The sequence below is a fragment of the Saimiri boliviensis genome, chromosome 7, assembly GCF_048565385.1.
Source record: "Saimiri boliviensis isolate mSaiBol1 chromosome 7, mSaiBol1.pri, whole genome shotgun sequence".
Taxonomy (NCBI): domain Eukaryota; kingdom Metazoa; phylum Chordata; class Mammalia; order Primates; family Cebidae; genus Saimiri; species Saimiri boliviensis.
The window spans coordinates 53,524,666-53,545,547 of NC_133455.1; the positions used below are offsets into that span (position 1 = coordinate 53,524,666).

Genomic DNA, 20,882 nt, shown 5'->3' on the forward strand with positions numbered 1-20,882 from the left:
CAATAAAAATCCATGCAGGTGCTGTTACAGAGAGTCTAGATGTGAGAGAAAACTCTTGTTTTCACATAAAAATTGAGGATATAAGTGTAATTTAAAATATAGATTTAGTTATATTGACACATATTTACTGTGTCATGACTAACTGATAACTAAAAAGTTTTAAAGCTCTACTTCTATGTAAGATGTGCCAGTGTAGGTTGCTGTTAATAGGAAAGTAAATTAGTACAGCGATTATAAAAAACATAGTGGTTTCTCAAATAGAACTACCATACTTTCCAGCAAACTCACTACTAGGTATTTACCCAAAGGAAATAAAATCAGAATAACATTCTGTCGTTTACAGCAGCATGAATAGAGCTGCAATAAGGTGAAATAAGCCACGCAGACATGAAATAAAACAGAAAGATAAATATTACATGTTCTCACTCTTATATGGGACCTAAAAAATTGATGTCATGGAGTTTGAGAGTAGAATCATGGTTACCGGAGGCTGGGAAAGGCTGGGGGAAGAAAAACAGAGGTTGGTTAATGGGTATAGACATACAGTTAGATAGAAGAAATAAGTTTTAGTATTGACTTTTTTTCTAACTTTTTAATGTAGGTATTTAGTGCTATAAATTTTCCACTTAACACTACTTTAGTTGTGTCCCAGAGATTCTGTTATATCTTTGTTCTCACTGGTTTCAAAGAACTTCTTGATTTATATCTAATTTCATTATTTACCTAAAAGTTATTCAGGAGCAGCTCATTTAATATTCATGTAATTGCATGGTTTTGAATGTTTTTTTTTTTTAGTTATGATGTCTACTTTTATTGCGCTATGGTTTGAGAGTGTGTTTGGTATGATATAAATTTTCTTTCATTTGCTGAGGGTTGTTTTATGTCCTATCGTGTGGTTAATATAGAGTACATGCCATGTGGCAATGAGAAGAATATGTATTCTGTTGTTTTGGGGTGGAGAGTTCTGTGGAGTTTTATCAGATCCACTTCGTTTAATTTTGGGTCCAGGCCCTGAATATCTTGGTACGTTAATGTTTCTTTATATGCATGTTTGAACTTCTTCATTATGATACTTTCTACTTTTCTAATGTAAATATTTAATGCCATAAGTTTTCCACAAAGTACTTTTCCTGCATTCTGAGCTTTTATAAGTTCTACTATCACAATTATTATTTCATGGGAATTCATAATCGGCTTAATTGATCTATATTTTACACACTGTAAATTTCATCAGTGTAAAGTGAATTGTAGGGTAAGTGAATTGTAGAGACAAATGTATGTATTCATATAACTACCACTGCATTCAAGATGCAGAATATTTCTATCACCCTTAATAGTAACTTCATACCCTTTTGCAGTAAATCCCCTCTGTTTACCCATTTTAACACTAGTAATTATTGATTGTTACTTTTTCCTTTATTACACTTTTATATAAGTGGAATTATACAGTACATAAATTTCTTTTGTTTTTGTTTTAGCCTTTAACTTAGGATAATGCTTCTGTTGTTAGTAAGCACAGTCATTTATTTTGTATATTTATGCCACAATTTGTTTATCTTTTTGTTGATCGGCATTGGGATTTACAGCCTATGGTCATTGTGAATATACAGCAAGATATCATATCAATTAAAAATGTAAGAAATTTAAAGTTTCATGTAAATATTGATACATCTAAAGAAAGAATTTGAGTATTTTACCATCATGCCTCAAGATTTCAATATCGCTCTCTATTATTGATAGCTTATGGGGAAAAGACAAAGATATAGAAAAGCTACCACCTAATAATACAATTAAGTCTTGGTATCGAGGGGAAAATGTATATATATACATACTGTGATGTTTATATATACATACACACACCTATATCTGTGTATATAGGTGTGTGTATATACATATATAGAGAGAATAGCTTTTATTCAAATACTCATTAAATATTAAATTATAAAAACTTGTTAAATACTAGGTCATTAAAAAGGCCATACAAATTCAAAAAATTTTTCAGAAAGTGCAAAATATAAAGACTGTGGTTTCACCTTCTTGGCAATTATGATAGAAGTTCAAAATAAAAATATAAATTAAAATTTTCACACTTTGGAGATTGAAAGGAAAATATATTGATAAGCAATTAATTCTTCAAAAAGGAAGTTGTAGAAATTAAACAACTCTGAAACTGAATAAAAATAAAAACATTACTTATAAACTCACAGACTAAATATAATTGTTCTGCATTTTCCAAAATGGTAGTTGCCATCTATACATGTCTATTTGGTTTAAATTTAAATTACTAAACTTATAAGTGCTCAATGGCCATATGTAGAAAGCAATCTATAAACTGGGGGAAAATATTTGAAAAAGTATATGTGGCCGGGCGCGGTGGCTCAAGCCTGTAATCCCAGCACTTTGGGAGGCCGAGGCGGGTGGATCACGAGGTCGAGAGATCAAGACCATCCTGGTCAACATGGTGAAACCCCGTCTCTACCAAAAATACAAAAAATTAGCTGGGCATGGTGGCACATGCCTGTAATCCCAGCTACTCAGGAGGCTGAGGCAGGAGAATTGCCTGAGCCCAGGAGGCGGAGGTTGCGGTGAGCCGAGATCGCGCCATTGCACTCCAGCCTGGGTAACAAGAGCGAAACTCCGTCTCAAAAAAAAAAAAAAAAAAAAAAAAAAAAAAGAAAAAGTATATGTAATACGTATTTTACTATAGACTGAAGAACTACAGTTCAACAACAAAAGATTTGGTCTAGTTACAGCAGAAAAAGTTCTGAATGGACATTTCAGAAAAGAAGATATATAAATGCCAATTAGCACATTAAAAAATTCAATATCATTAATCATTTGGGAAATGTAAATTAAACTACAAGGAGATACTACTATAAACTATAATACAGAAACACCTGTTTACCCTTTATCTAAATTAAACAACTAAAACAAAATTGTGATTTCTGTCTTGCCTACACACACTTGTATTATTTAACTGTAAGATGTAAATATCATAATATTCGCACTTCTTGGTTCCAATTAATATAGTATAATAAATTGCTCCGTGTTTCCTATAAACTGGATGTTATATGCCTGCAGACTTTATCAGATTTAAATTAAGCATTCTTGGAAAACATACTTTATAGTTGGTAATATATACCTTAGAAAATGTCATAACAGGAAACATATCAGCTTGCCCCACTGTTAGTGATGCTAAGCTTAGTGATGTAAAGATTATGATTGACAAATGTCTCTATTGTAAAGGACTGTTTTCTCCTTTGCAATACATATTTTGGGTGATACTTTTGTACCTGGTGGATATCTTTTCCAATATCATTTCGCCTAATGGTTTTAGAGTTTTAGTAGCTTTTGATGATCCCTTCCTGGGAAATGGAATATAATTATTCTCTCTCTCTCTCTCTCTCTCTCTCTCTCTCTCTCTCTCTCTCACACACACACACACACACACACACACACCACAAAGTCCATATTTTACTTAATACATACCAATTACAGTATTACTTTCCTTCTTTTAAGCTAAACTTGTTTAAATTTGGTTAAATTTTCTTCATAAAACTAGCTTTTGTGTACACTAATATTTGATATATTCCCTACTTTCTGGCTCAGAATATCTCACACTTCTACTGCTCCAGACTCAGAATTAGCCATTTCTGCAAGGTTTCCTCATATTTTGTGTTGTGAGTGATACTCAGAACATTTTCACTAGTTAGGCTTATTGACAGCAATGTGGCTTTATTTCTAGGTGTTTTCATTAGAACTTTTCTTTGAAAAATAATCGTTTTTTTGAAATTTCTCCAATCATATCATGGTGAGACAATGCTTATCCATCAGTAAATACTTCAGTTTGGTTCATAAGTAAAATAGTTTCTGTATTTTTTAAAAAATTTATTATGCTTTAAGTTCAGGATACATGTGCAGGATGTACATGTTTGTTACATCAATAAATGTGTGCCGTGGTGGTTTCTGCACAGATTAACCTACCACCCAGGTATTAAGCCCTACATGGATTAGCTATTTATCTTGACGCTCTCCGTCCCGCCGCCCCCATGACAGGTCCCATTGTTCCCCTCCCTATGTCCATGCGTTTTCACTGTTCAGCTCCCACTTAGAAGTGAGAACATGTTAACCATTGTATTTTTTATTTTCTCTTTGTCCCTTGTGTTTATTTATTCCTCTAGTAAAATAGTTTCTGTATTTTTAAAATGTTTAAGTCAGTTTTTATTAGCTCTGACATTTGAAAATCAGTTTATCTAATAAAAAAAGCTTGGCTTAAAAAAAATGCTTGGCTTAGACCACTTTTTTTTTCCCAGTAATTTAAAAATACTGCTCCACACAGTTTGTACTTTTCTCTTGGAGATTTTAAACCCATTTTTTTCTTTAAAAAGTGACTTGATTTGTCTTTGTGTTTGTTGTTGTCATTTTAGCTCTTTTTTTATTTTTTTTTTTGGTCAAACACAGATTTTCTAAAATTTCTACTGTGATATGTTTTGGACTTGAACCTTCCAGGTTAATTTTTCTAAGTACAAAGATGGACCCTTTTAATGGAAAGATTAGGTCTTCTTTAATTTCAGGACATTTAAAAACATTTAGCTTTTTTGTACTATTTTGTTTTAGTTTTACATATTCCAATTCCAATTATAGACATGTTAGATCTCCTGTGCCCTTCTTCTAGACCTATATCTTTTTTCATATTTTAATCTATATTTGGAAATTTTATTTTCTGCTTTTTGCATGTATTGTCTCTGTATCTATCACTGTGTAGTCAATCATGTTTATTCTCCTATGACCACTTCTTATTTTAATATTTACTTCAGATTTGACTTATTTTTCTTCAGTTAATCTAGTAAATAATATATTTTTCATTTTACTTTAAGAATTTCTACTTCATTGTGATGTATCTTATCTCTAACAATTGATTTAATTAAGTTTATGTTGATGTGTGTAAGTTTTCCTCTGATTCATGGTTGGCATGTTTTGGGAGTGTTGCTTCAGCTAAAAAGTTTTGATTCTTACTGTATCTTTTCTTCTCATAACAGCTTTCTATGTGCTCCTTTTACTGTTGCTGATAAACTTCATAACATTTTCATAGACCTACAATAACAGATAATTCTACAATGGGAAGATAAACGTGTTTGGGTGGTGGAGTGCCATGGTTCATGCCTGTAATTCCTGCACTTTGGGAGGCCCAGGTGGGTGGATTGCCTGAGCTCAGGAGTTCGAGACCAGCCTGGGCAACATGGTGAAACCCCATCTCTACTAAAATGTGAAAAATTAGCCAGGCGTGGTGGCGTGCACCAGGAATCCCAGCTACTTGGGAGGCTGAGGCAGAAGAATCACTTGAATCCAGGAGGTGGAGGTTGCCGTGAGCCGAAATGACGCCACTGCACCCCAGCCTGGCGACAGAGCAAGACTCCATCTAAAAAGAAAAGTTTTTGAGTTATTTTGTCTATTAGTTCAAGATTAACTTCTTCACAGTGAAGAACAGTTTATGTAAGCATGTTGTGTTGGGAGAAGAGTGGGTTTATTTTATTTTACCCAGTAAACCTATTGGCCCGTGAGAATATTAGCTATTTGCAGACAATTTGGAAAGATCAATACAGCTCTGAGGAGCTGAAGGAATAGGGAGCAAAAATGAGCTCTAGGACAAAGATTGAAGTCATCAGAAGACCACAGGAATTCCCTTTTTCACTTCCTAAAATCAGAAAATGTTTTGCCTTTACCACCACCCCTACAAAAGATCATTAGGAGAAGACCCTCTTTAGAATATAATTTATCAGTCCACTAAGTATAGAAAAAAGGGGTGTGAAAGCGCTGCCTAAAGTTGGTTATTTTCACCTGTTTTACTCAGACTCTCAGATGCATAGGGCTTCAGATTTTACTCCTGATAAACACCTGACTGGTGCTCCAAATTATGGCCAGTGGAGGGGGCACACATTTTTTTTCTGCAAGGCAATGGCAGAAACTGAATCCCAAGAGTTATTTTCTCCTTTATCTTTCTACGATATTGCCATGCCTCATGCTCAATATTTTATTCTCTGCCCTTCCTCCCCGTCCCCAGACACAAAACACATAGACTAGTTCAAAACACAATCCCATAAGCTTTGTGAGGTTTTCTCTATTTTGAGTGTTTTCCATTTTTCATACAACATTGACCTTGTGGGAGGGAGTCAACAAATGTCCCAGCACTAAAATAGTGTTGTTACAAAGGGAAGACTTTAAGTCCCTGTAACTATTATGAAGGATGACTACAACTAGAGTATTTCTTAAGTCTTCGTGAAAATAAGTTTTTGGGAGTTGTTTTACTAAAAAATAATTCATGATAGAGGTGATTTTTGTGAATTCTGTAATTTCATCTTGCTGATAATTTCAGATTTAAAAACCTTGTTTATTTTACCTTACTTTACTACATAATCTTAACAACTATATGATAAATGGTACTTTTCTTCAAAAGAATAAATTATGGACTGAAGTTTTAAAGGTACAATTAGAGGCAGGAAAAAACAATGCTTTCTGGAAGTTTTGCAGTTAGTATATTCTGTTTTCACTGAGACACAAAGTGAACTACAAAGCAACTGAAATTACTTTATATATATATATATATTATATATTACTTTTATATATATTATATATATTACTTTTATATAATCCAAAGGATTATTAATCATTCTATTATAAAGACACATGCACACATATGTTCATTGTGGCACTGTTTACAATAGCAAAGACCTGGAACCAATCCAAACACCCATCAATGATAGACTGGACAAGGAAAATGTAGCACATATACACCGTGGAATACTATGCTGCCACAAAAAGTGATGAGTTCACGTTCTTAGTAGGGACATGAATGAATCTGGAAACCGTCATTCTCAGCAAACTGACACAAGAACAGAAAATCAAACACCACATGTTCTCATTCAAGGGTAGGTGTTAAACAATGAGAACACGTGGACACAGGGAGGGGAGCATCACACATTGGGGGGCATTAGTGAAAGGACAACGTGGGATGAAGAGGTTGGGGAGGGATAACATGGGGAGAAATGCCAGATATAGGTGATGGGGGGATGCAGGCAGCAAACCACATTGCCATGTATGTGCCTATGCAGCAATCCTGCATGATCTGCACATGTACCCCAGAACCTAAAGTACAATTAAAAATATATAAATATATGAAAAAAATATTGTGTAGTAAGATATATTAAATTTGAATCAAAATTTTAGACATGAATGTATCAGGCAACCGAGAAACCATAAAGACGTATTATCCAGGTAACCATTCAACCTCATATTTTTTTAAGGCTTATGTTAAAATTTAAGTTTTGTAATCATTAATTTGTTTTGGATGCTATTTGAAAGGCATAAATTCTTTGTTTTTAAAATGAAAACATTTAGATATAAATCTAATAAAGGATGGCAATAATTTAATATATGCAAGTATATGTCATTTTCCTCTTAACTGTGTATGCTGAATGAGAAAATACTATTAGAGTGGTAAATTGAGAGACAAGGATCTGGCACTGATCAATAAAACAGACTAGAAAATTTACCTAACCAGCAGAATCTCCACTTACGTAAGAGATAAAACCATCTGCCTCCTGGGTAGAATTCTTCTTCTTTTTTTTTATTGCATTTTAGGTTTTGGGGTACATGTGATGAACATGCAAGATTGTTGCATAGGTACACACTTGGCAGTGTGGTTTGCTGCCTTCCGTCCCCTCACCTGTATCTGTCATTTCTCCCCATGCTATCTCTTCCCACCTCCCCACCCCCCACCCCTCCCCCATTTCCCCCCAACGGACCCCAGTGTGTAGTGCTCCCCTCCCTGTGTCCATGTGTTCTCATTGTTCAACACCCACCTATGAGTGAGAATATACGGTGTTTGATTTTCTGCTCTTGTGTCAGTTTGCTGAGAATGATGGTTTCCAGGTTCATCCATGTCCCTACAAAGGATGTGAACTCATCGTTTTTGATGGCTGCGTAATATTCCATGGTGTATATGTACCACATTTTCCCTATCCAGTCTATCATCGTTGGGCATTTGGGTTGGTTCCAGGTCTTTGCTATTGTAAACAGTGCTGCAATGAACATTTGTGTGCACGTGTCCTTGTAGTAGAATGATTTATAATCCTTTGGATATTTAGCCAGTAATGGGATTGCTGGGTCAAATGGGATTTCTATTTTTAGGTCCTTGAGGAATCGCCACACTGTCTTAAGTGGAAGATTTCACATTAAAAAAAAAAAAAAGCACTCTCTTAGAAAGCTTCTCAAGGTCAGTTTAAGAGAAATTTTATGGGTGAAACATGATATATTGAAACTTTTGATAAAGTACAGATTATTTTCTTATACATCCTATTCTGAAATAGAGAACCTTGATGAAAGTCCAAGCAGGTTAAGAGCATTTATAGACCTTAACACAACGTCTGCCACCTCTTAGAGAGTCATGTATCTCTATTAATATTCCATTCTTTAAGAGCCTTAGGATTTCAGATAAATTTAAATAAATCAGCCTTGATTTTTCAGACAGAATTAGAGAATCTCTGATTTATGGGCCACTCAAACTTGTACCTGTAATAGTGTCATGACAAAGTAAGAGACAGTATTAGGTAAGTGTCAGCTAAGATTATCATTAAAACTCATGCTCAATTGGGTCTTATCTATGCAGTATGCTCCTTTGTAGCTTTATTTTATCAGTGTATCAAGCAGTACTTATATTTTATAGAACCTTTCAACATTTATTACTTTCAAAGTGAAAAAATACATAAAAATTGAAGTTCTGTGAACTTATATAAAACCCAAATTAAAGTTTAAAAGATCGAAGAAAAAATATTATTCTCTTTCATATTCTATCAACCCTGTAAAAACAAAAAGAAACAAAAACAAAAAACAATTTTTTTTTTTTTTTACTACTGAAGCAGGACACCAGTAACCCTAAAATAAAGTTTTATTGACATTGCTATTCATACTGAAATATTCCATAAATTTTATTATTTTTTTCTATTTATTATATGTAATTTTAAGTTGAATGTATAATTAAAAGAACATGGAATAATCTTTCCTCAATTTATGATAGTAACTGAAGGACTCAGTGTATTTTTTGTCCTGGTATAGTAGTAACATTATTATCTCTGGGTATAACATCAGATTGGAAATGGACAAAGTAAGACAGTGACCCTCAAAAATTTAATGCTAAATTCTACTCATTTAAAAAATAAATTTATTATTCAAAATCTATTTTGAGACATGATTAAGTGCATATTCATTGTACAATGAACCTACCTTCACTGTAGACATTTTGAAAAATACAGAAATATATGAGAAAGGAACAAGATATCTCTAATCTCACCTTCTAGCTCCCAACACACTCAGTATATAAAAAAAAGATTGTAGTGTATTAACCTCCAGCATTTTTCTCGGTGTATATACATACATTTTTTTCTTGGTGTATATATACACATTTCTACGTAAAATTGGGATTATGTTTATGATTACACAAATTTTATATCCTGCTTTAGATCTTTTCAAATTATTTTGTGAATATTTTCCCATGTTATTAAATATTTTTTCATAGTTTTAATATCTAAAAATAGTCAATTATATATTCATGATATTATTTATTAAACTATTTATTTTATTTTAGTAAACATGGCTTTACTCCTATACTATGTAAGGCACAATATAATGGGCCACATGGGAATACCAAATGAGAAAGACATGGCTTTTGCTGGGGAGTTAGATAGATGAACACATAATGTAAAAGAGTAAGTTTTAAAAATACGAAAAAATAGAAACAGGAATTAAAGGTGGCACCAAATAAATACATTCAGAAGTCCCAAATTAAAAATATTAATATGCCTCTATTGTATTTCACTGAGTTGAATTAAAATTTAATTTTTAAATTCTTTTTACATTACAAACTAAACATCTCACTAAGTTTAAAAAACATTTATAGTTTCAATATTTCAATTTGTTAATATATTTTAATTCAGATGGTAAATCTTCCATATGGTTATGCAATTTGTGTGGCATTTTAGATGTGATGTGCAAATTAATATGACTTTCATATTTTACTATGTGATGAGGCATGAATAGAATAAAAATATCTCTGTTCTTTCCCATTTTGTAGTTCTCATGGAAGGATAAAAATGTTAGAAAAAATTAATAAATTATTTTAACAAATAAATTTCTGCCAATTAAGATTACCCTTTCAGTTAAATAGAATAAGCAGACAGAAACAGTAATTGACATAAAGCATGCAAACTCACTCATAAAACTTATTTCGATAGAGTTGTATGTGATGGAAAATAAACTGTGTGGTGCTGAAAGACACCAAAAGAGAAGAAAATCTGTTTGTAAATTTTACTGAAAATTTAATTGGATTTTGTGAGGTCTTTTTTTTTTTTTTTTTTTTTTCAGTTCTTCAGGGTTGTCAAAACATGCTCTCACAAAAAGTAAAATAGTGCTCAAAAACCTTTAAAAACTTTATGTGACTACAGTAAATAAAATAAATATTTAATTTCTATTAACCATTGAAATATGTTTTTTAATCTTTCTTATTATTCTATCTTGTACTTTTTATGTTGGCCAATTATATAACATCTACTCTTGATTTTTTAAAGGTAAACATAAATATAAGGCCATTTTTAATTTTAAATATGAAATTAGAAAGGATAAATAAGGTGGTTTAGCAATGTGTCCTCATGTACCAAGTGTTTGGGATTTTGCTAGACATGATGAGGGACTTCAGAGACTACTACTGCTTTCTTTTAAAAAGCACCCTATGGCTTACAAACTGCTTTGTCAAATGAGAAAGCCAAGACTCAGAAGAGTTACACATTTTTCGAATGAGATAGCTAGAATGAGGATTCCAGAGTATGAAGGCTGCTCTGAATTCAACTCTATGTCTGTCGGTATTGAGCTCACTGCTCAAGAATCCTTGAATCAAATTGGAGAAACAGAACCATGAACGCATGAGAGGAACAGTATCAGAATGGAAGATTTTAAGCATGATGAACTGTTTCTTTTATTATAGTCCTATTTCTACCAGAAGAAGAAATACATTTCCCATTACCTCATAACTGAAAATGAAATTCCACTTGTTTAATGCATTTTTAATGACCATATTCACCATGATAACAATAGATACTCTGCATGGAAAGTCAGTTAGTTCAATCTGCTTTTGCTTATAAACTTATAGAAGTCCAGTATCCATCTATGCATTTGAGTCACTGTTTGTAAATGCATTTTAAACTAATAACTCTCCCAAATATATTCACTTTGAGCAGTTTCACAGTGGTGATGTATTGAATCAAGTTCTTCTCACATATTTAATGTATCTAAGTGGTGGTGGACATGTTAAAATTCATATCAGATGTGAAATTGCACACAAATGAGGGGATGGAACTTGAATTTTCTCTATGAATAGTTGTGTATGCAATACATAGATATTTGTGGCTAACCTGAACATTCAGTACATGGATATCTATGGATAACCTGGACATGTGGTGCATGGATACTTATGGCTCACCTCGACATGAGGTGCATGAATATCTATGAATAACCTGGAAATGCAGTGAATGGATATCTGTGGCTCAACTGGATACACAGGACATAAGTCAGTGACCCTGGCAGCAGCATCACAAAGTTCAACCAATGAAACTAACCAGCATTCACCATAAACTATTGAACAATTAATTTAGAATATATTATTTTGAGTAGCTTAGAAAGGGTCTTTCTGGATCATTACAATAATGTTCTCCCATGGGAAAAATAAATGTTAAATGTTATAATACAGAGTCCAGGAAAAAAAAAAAGAGTAGTGTTTTACTTAAAGGAATAACTTAGTCATATGTTGAGTAAAGAAATGTTTGGTATTTTAGTTATTTGTTGTAGACCATTTGGAGTGTAGGTTAACTGAAAATTCATTTTATACAGTCAACTTTTAAAGTATAATTAATAATTTATGTTTGAAAACATTCACTATACATGGAAAACAAATTAGCCCAAGAGCTCCCCAGCCCGCACTTCATCTGCTCAGAGAGCCTGTTGGCATCAGTTCCTGTGGTTGGTTTGCAGAAGACCATCCTCCTAAATCCCAGCCATCACTGGATATCTTCCAGGATCGGCTTTCATTTAATCATGAAGGAGAATTAGTGCAGAGGTTCCCTTCAGCTCCAATGCTCTAAGCTATTTAATCACTGCTTTGGCTCAGCCCAGGGCAATCAGTCCATCAGAGCAGTGAGTGACTCATTCCTGGGTGAGCCGAGTCTGGTATGTGGACCTGGGTGTTATGAGAGCTTAATCATACTCTGTCTTTTTCACAGCAGGAACAATGGGTATATTTAGTCCTCTGTAGTTCCTGAGATCATTTGATGTACTGACCAAAAGATGAAAAACTTCCAGTAAGAATTGCTGAATCATGTAATACATAGATTCTCCTCTTCTCTGCGTTTTTTTTTTTTTTTTTTTTTTTTTTTACTTTCTCTACTGGAGGAGGGAAAAACCTCATCTCAAATGCCTCTGACATTTTTGCTTTCATTTCATGAATATAAAATTGTTTTTTGGACTGACGTGATTGCCCTTACATCTTAGATATCTTTAATCTTCTTTTGAGCATAAACTATTTAAACTTCCTGATTTAGGTCAATACTACTGTTGATAGTTGAGACCAGCTAGTTTAATGCATGTATTTAGCAGATAATCTGGTTTCCTCAAGGTTTTGTAACTTTGGTTCTTGGCTATCCTAAAAATCTGGGCACTGGCTATTAAGAGGTATTTAGTAATTTCCCAAACGCAGAATAACGATATTCTATAGTGACTTTGCAATCATTCTGATGTTCTCTAATGAGATTGCTATTTAATCCACAGCAATTTAAACTTTACCTTTGATTTGTAATAATAATAGCAACTCATGTCACAGGTACTGTTCTTAACAACTTACTTATATTATTTAAATCCTCAGAGCAATTCCTATGGGATCAATTTTTGTCATCTACATTTTATAAGTCTTAAAATCAAGACTTTGTGACTTCATTATTTGTCCAGGCCCCAAAAGCAACAAAATGATAGAAGAATATAGGGTAAAATTCAGGTTGGCCTGAATTCGTATCTCTTGATTTTAACCAATAATATATATTATTTCACAAAATATCTTCCTGACTAAAGCTAAAAAAGTCTTTAGTGTTTAAAATAGATAACTACTTTGAAAACTGCAGTATATTTTATTTGAATCTCAAGTTATCTATTAAATTTTTAAGAATTTAAATAAACCAAAAGCTTTTACATAAAGAGCCAGACCTTTAACTGAGTCATCTTTATCAGAATGTCTGATGATTTGATGGTGTACAATACAGCTAAAATAATAAGATATGTCAACGATCTCTAGTTTGCATTTGGAATATTTTTCATCAAATGTGAGATTACAATTTGATAATGTTATTGTGATACTGGTATTCATTATCACACATTGTCAAATGGCAATCCTATTAAGTATTTTATTCATGAGATTTTTTTTCAACATAAGTTTTCAAGATATTAAGCTATCTAATTATTTTCAAAAGTGGATACATACAGTAACAGGAGTACAATTTTAGAATAAGCTATTTTCACATTAGCTCTGCAGTATAGAGTTTAGAACACATTTGAAACATGAAACTTGTAAAAAGCACTTATCAAAAGTACAATAAGATGGTATCTACACCTACACTTGGAGTGGAGATCCTGAAACGTACATGTAATTCAACATTTTCTTGAATGCAACACTGTTTAATTACATCAGTTTTGCACTCTGATAATTTTTCTGTTACCAGGTGTCCTGAAAGAGTTCATTTATCTCGTCTACCTTTCTATGTTTATATGTGCCTGTCCTCCTTCCTGTATAGTGTCGTCCCTTCTTTTTGTATGCAAGCGTTCACATACACGGAAGTGAAAGAGAGGTATAAAGTAATTTGTTCTGATTCACGGTTTAGGCCATACACACAGAACTGGCTAAGCTACCACTTTTGTGAATGTCTTTAGGAACCAAAAGAAACAGAATTTAAAGCTTCCACATCTTCCCATCTTGCTTTATGTACAGTCTGAGCTAAAATAATGGGTAATAATAGCAAACAATACTCTGAAGAATGTAGCTACAGTCAGAAACATCACTGCTGTGGATAGATCACCCTCCTGGGTGGGAGGGTTCACAGGCTTTCACATGAACAATAATCTATCTGACTGTGTGTAAGAAATACTAAGAGCAACCTTTCCACCCAGCCTTAAACAGTGTACCTTGGGAATTGTGTTTTTAAAGCTAATTGCAACAAGGTACAGAACTGGTGGTTAGGCTGAATTTGCATGAGCAGTCAAAGGGGATTTAAACATCTGTGTTGTTGAAGAAAAGGGCATACTAATATGTTGATATAACAAAATTTTCAATATTTGCCAAACCAACCAGAAATATATTTGTGTAATTGAACTATTCATGTCATCCCAAACAAATCATGTTACATTTCATATTCCCCCTATCCTCTTTGGAGGAAGAGAGAGAAAAGCTGAAAACATAACATTTAATTAACATAATCTATCATTTCATTTTAATCATGACTTTGTGCTAGAAACAGGATTTTTAAAACTGCTACTTTGTAGGTAGACTGTGATTTTTCTCCTAAACCATTTGCTCATTCTTGTCATCATCCCTTTATTATTCCAGTGCTTGAAATTCTGATACAAAGATGTATTTTTAAGTGTTCTCGTGCTTGGGAAAAATGTCAGTAGACTCCCAGTGAATCTCTAAAGCAGTGAACCTGCATTCATATTTTGTATTAGAATGATGTATGAAAGGAGACAAACACTGATGTGGTCTAGAAGCAAGGCAGCCAGGTGCTTAATAAGGATTATTTTGCTAATTGAAAAAGAGGGAGGGGGAAGTTATACACATCCTTAGTCTAAAAACAGGGACACAAGCATCACTGAATTCAAGCTGTGTCATTTATTCCATCACTGTCATGCATGTACTCCCTTCCCCTCCTCTCCTACTATATTCTTCCATTTCTTCAGTTTCCGCCCACACGAATTATTGCCACCACCTATTCTCCTCCAAGGGAGTTAGGAGGGTGGACTGGCAGCTTTAGCTCCCTGGAGAGCTAGTGCAGCTAGAGTTCTGGAAATAAGATCACCATGAGTGCCGGATCCCTTCTGAGCACTGAGATTACATACTGTGCTAACATGTTTGCACTTCCATATTTTAAGCTCTGTGTGATTACAAATGTTTAACAGGCTAGTAAGATCACCCATAGGAAAATGGTAGTAGAAGTATATTTCAGAACAATTTCCAAATGCTTTTCTTCCCCTCTCTCTCAAAATCAGGGCAGGATTGAGAGGCTGTTCAATTGTAATAGGATAAAAGTAGAGAGCTGCTTACTTCAAAGGCTTTTGGATCAAGATTTTAAGGAGAACAATTAAAAATGTATCCATAGCAGGATATGGATGTATACGGATACACAAGGTGAGTGACTTTTCTTTTTTTAATACTCAGATGTGAAAGGGGCTCCTTATGCCATGCTCTCCAAGGGCTGAGAGGAATTTCTTCTGTTTCAAAGTCCCTTTATACCAACTTACAAAGTATGACAATGAAATAACAAAAACAATTATTAACAAATACCATGATGAGTATTGACCTTCTTACAAATTGCCCTGGAAGACTGTATGTTGATTATAATGATGCTAAGATGCTACCATGGCTTAAAACACTTTTGGAATTCCTCTTGTTGAATTGTGTTCAAGAGCTGGTTTTACAAACCATCTAAGAAAATGAATTTCATTACCTTGAAGTCACACCTCATCTTTCTCACTGTTGTGAGTGCACTCAGGATGAGTTTAAAAACTGAAATATTTCATAACCAGTTTGAATTCGATAGAATAATATTTGTCACTGATGGTATTTACCAATTTCTGACTTAAAGAAAGAAAAACAAAAACAAAACAGAATCTCTCAAGTATTCATGAATTTTGCTTGGTGATCCATAGTTCATGAATCGTTCAGCATCTGGCAAGATTAATTAAATAATATCAACAACATTTCCATAGAAATGGGATTGTTATTACTATTATTTGTGATATTTCACATGGCAAATCAAAATAAAATAACATTTTAAACTTACAAAGAAATATGGTTCATGTGTTTTCAGAATTTCTAGAAAATGAGACTGTCACCATGGGGAGAAGACTGGCATGGTAAATTCTATAAGCTTCAAGAGAAATGTAATGTAGAAAGCAAATAGATAATTAAAAATAAAATAATAACTTTGTAGTTTTGATCATAATAACCAATGAAGGAAAATAAAATTCAATTTCTCAGTTGCATATGAATAACTCAAACGCAGCAAGTATAAATACAGTCCTTAATTTAAAAACAATTCAAACAAAACACCATATGTTTGGTTTGTTATTTGTATCAATTTTGCTTTTGGCTTCTCAAGAGTATATAGGCTTTTTAAAAGCTTTGGTTATGTCCATTGTTAAGTAACCAGTGAAGGCAACTCAACACAATTTTTAAAATAAAGTGTCACTGAAATGCTAATATAATGTAAAAGCTCTCAAAAATCAGTTTTGAGTTCTTCAAAATTATTCTCTAACATACTATGGATCATCAGCTATTATCAAATGAATAACTTTCTAATTATGCAAATCAATTAAATATAATTTAATAAAATTTCTGAAACACAAGTAATATGTCATGAATATGTTATACTGCAAATGTTCATTAACTATTACTGCAAAGTATAATTCATAGTACAGGCATGCCTCAAATATACTGTGGATTCAGTTTCAGACAACTACAATAAAGTGAGTCACATAAATTTTTTGGTTTCCCAGTGCATATGAAAGTGATGTTTACACTACCCTCTAGTCCAAGTGTATAGTAGCATTATATATAAAAAATGTACATATCTTAATTTAAAAATATTTTTTGCTAAGAAATGCTAACAATTATCTAAACCTTAAGCAAGTTGTAATCTTTTTGCTGGTAGAGGGTCTTGCCTCAAAGCTGATGGCTGCTGACAGATCGGATCAGGATGGTGGTTGCAGAAGGCCAGGTTTCTTAAAATAAGACAACATTGAGTTTGCCACATCAATGGACTCCTCATTTCATGAAAAATGTCTCTGTAGCATGTAATGATGTTTGATGGCAGTTTACCCATAGCACAACTTCTTTCAACTTAAATTTAATCCTTTCCAACCGTGCCACTGCTTTATCAACTAAATTTATGAACATTCTAAATACTTTGTTTTCATTTCATTTCTATTTTTTTTTTATTTTGAGGCAGAGTCTCACTATGTTGCCCATGCTGAAGTGCAGTGGCATGATCTCAGCTCATTGCAGCCTTCGCCTCCCAGGGTCAAGTGATTCTCCCACCTCAGCCTCCTGAGTAGCTAGGATTACAGGTGCACACCACCACGCCTGGCTAATTTTGTATTTTTAATAGAGATGGGGTTTCACTATGTTGGCCAGGCTGGTCTCGAACTCCTGACCTCAAGTGATCCACCTGCCTTGGCCTCCCAAAGTACTGGGATTACAGATGTGAGCCACCGTGCGTGGCCTTTTTGTTATTTCAACAATATTCACAGCATCTTCACCATAAGTACATTCCATCTCAAGAAACTACTTCCTTTGCTCATCCATAAGAAATAATGCTTCATTCATTCAAGTTTTGAGATTGCAGCAATTAAGTAACATTGCAGACCCCACTTCCAATTGTCTTGCTGTTTCCACTACATCCACAATTACTTCCTTCACTAGAGTCTGAACTCCTCAAGGTCTTCCCTGAGGATTGGACTCAACTTCTTCCAAATTTCTGTTAATGTTAATATTTTTATTTCCTCCCATGAATCACAAGTGCTTTTAATGGCATGTAAAATAGTGAATCTTTTCTAGAAGTTTATCAATTTATTTTATCCAGATCAATCCATAGTCATCTATGGCAGCTCTAGCCTTACAAAATGTATTTCTTGATTCACAGACTTCAGAATAGGTATTGTTAGCAGAAATGGGAACAATATTATCCTCATTGTGCATCTCCATCAGAGCTCTTGGTTGACTAAGTACATTGTTGATGAGCAGTAATATTTAGAAAGGAATCTTTTTTCTGAGCAGTAGGTCCCAACAGTGGGCTTAATATATTTAATAGGCTATGCTATAAACAGATGTGTTGTCATCCAGGCTTTGTCATTCCATTTATAGAGCACAGACAGAATATATTTAACATAATTCTCAAGGGCCCTAGGATTTTTGGAGTGGTTAATGAGTACTGCCTTCAACTTAGAGTATCAGCTGCACTAGTCTATAACAAGATAGTCAGCCTGTTCTTTCACACTTTGAAACCAGCTATTGACTTCTCCTCTCTAGCTATGAAAGTCCTAGTTGGCATTTTTCCCCCCAAAGTCTGTTTCATCTGCATTAATCTGTTGTTTAGTTGTAGCCACTTTCATCAATTATTTTAGCTGGATCTGGACAATTTGCTTTTGCTTCTCCTTTAGAATTTGCCACTTTACCCTGCATTTGATGCTGTGGGCATGGCTTCTTTCCTTAAACCTTATGAACCATCCTATGCTAGCTTCAAACATTTTTTTCTACAGCTTCTTCACCTCTCTCAGCCTTTATAAAATAGAAGAGAATTGGGACCTTGCTCTGAATTCTGCTTTGGCAAGGGATTATTGTGACTGCTTTCATCTTTTATCCAGAACACTAAAAATAAAAATAAATAAATAAAAATAAAAATGAACTTTCCCAGCTAAGCAGTAAGGCTGCTGCTTATTTTTTCCCCCCTTAATCTTTCATGGATTCACTCGGGTAGCACTTTTAATTTCTTTCAATAATCTTTTCCTTGCATTAACAACTTGGCCAACTGTTTGGTGCAAAAGACCCAGCTTTTGGCCTTTCTTGGCTTTTTAAATGCCTTCCTGATTAAGTTTAATGATTTCTAGCTCTGATTTAAAGAAAGAGATGAGCCGCTCTTTCCTTCATTTGAACACTTAGAAGCCCTTGAGGAATTACTGCTTGGCCTAATATATTGTTTTCTCTTGAGGTAAGGAGTGACATCTAATCAAGATGCAAAATTTTTAAACACAGTCAAGCAAAATGATTTAGGCACTCTCCTGCAAGTTATGCTGAATTTCTGCAAAACAAAAGAAAAGGAATATTTTTCCATTTTACTTCCTTTCTCAATAGTCAACATAGCACCACCCTGGTTTATAGGGGAAAAGGTGTGGTCAAATTCACAGCTAACTGATATAGAAACTATAGGTAAAAGGCTGCTGAAACCCAAGGGCTCTCTGCCACCACCCCCGCTTCCCTAGAAGAGAATTATATGGTCTGGTTGCTTATGTCCATTATACCATTATTTTTGTTCAACTATTGATTGTTTCTCTATGTTAGAGGATATGCAATAAATGGTCTTGATGCTTACTGAGATTTGCACCTTGTAGGAGAAAAAAAGAAGACAAGAGCCTAATTACTCTTTTTGTAGTGATACCGAATGCTCAACCAGTCTACTCTTGTATTTGTCATCCTTTCTATATCTCAGCATTCAACTTTTTAGGACCTTGCTACTCAAAGTGGAGTACACCAGCAGCAACACCGAGATCGCCTGGGAGTTTGTGAGAAACAATCTCAGATACGCTTTAGACCTATGGAATAAACATCTGCATTTAATAATACATCCTAGTCAATCTCATGCACAATATTTGAAAAGCACTACACCAAAAGAACTATCTGGGTATGAATTCCGGTTCTACCTCTTAAAAACTTAGTGACCTTGACAACCTGAGGATCACATTCATCATAGGTGAAATAGGAATAATAGAAACTCCTCCTTTGGCTGCTCCCAGTGCGGGGCCTCCCAGGTGACAAGGGCAGAGCTCCACCAGCCGCAGCTATGCACCCGCTGCTTCCCAAGCCCTCGGGGCGGTGGACTGGCTGGAGGTGCAGATTCTTCCTAACCCATTGGTGAGAACTGGAACACAAGACGGCCGCAAAGAAGCCTAAGAGTCAGAATAATCTGGCCTTACACAAAGGCATCACGGCGGTCAGTGCCTGTGTGGGCAAGGCAGCTCTAACTCTAAGGTTCATGGACGATGAATTTGTGGAGGGCTATGAGCTTACCAAAGAAGGCAGCTATCGGAAGAAAATAGCACTGGATGGAGACGAAGTACAGATCGATATCTTAGAAACAGCTGGGCAGGAGGACTAGGCTGCAATTAGAGACAGCTACTTCCAAAGCAGGGAGGGGTTCCTCTGTGTCTTCCCTATTACAGAAACGGAATTCTTTGTAGCTACAGCTGACTTCAGGGAGCAGATTTTAAGAGCAAAAGAAGATGAGAATATTCCATTTCTACTGGTTGGTAACAAATCAGATTTGGAAGATAAAAGGCAGGCTTCTGTTAAAGAGGCAAAAAGCAGAGCTGACCAGTGGAACGTTAACTATGTGGAAACATCTGCTAAAACACAAGCTAATGCTGACAAGGTGTTTTTTTGATTTAATGAGAGAAATTTGGGTGAGAAACATGGAAGACAGCAAAGAAAAGAATGGAAAAAAGAAGACGAAAAGTTCAGCCAAGAGAATTAGAGAAAGATGCTGCATTTTATAATCAATGCCCAAACTCCTCTCTTATCTTGACCATACTAATAAATATAACTTATAAACATTGCCATTGAAGGCTCAATTGAACTGAAATTACTTCAACATTTTGGAAATTGTTGTAAAGCATAAATTGGAACTGCAATAAAAGCCAAGTTGACTTTAAAAAGAAGTGGCTTCACCAAAGAGCAAAGTTCAACTTATTTCATTATTGCCAAAATTTATCATGGTCCTAAATGTAGCATGTGAGCTTGTATTTCTCTGGCA

At 34.3% G+C, this 20,882-nt stretch overlaps 1 pseudogene; it reads left to right on the plus strand.

Annotated features, from left to right (window-relative positions):
• LOC101040024 (ras-related protein Ral-A-like) overlaps positions 1-20,649 on the plus strand; it is a 31,860-nt pseudogene extending 11,211 nt beyond the window's left edge.
• Positions 20,650-20,882: the final 233 nt, after the last annotated feature.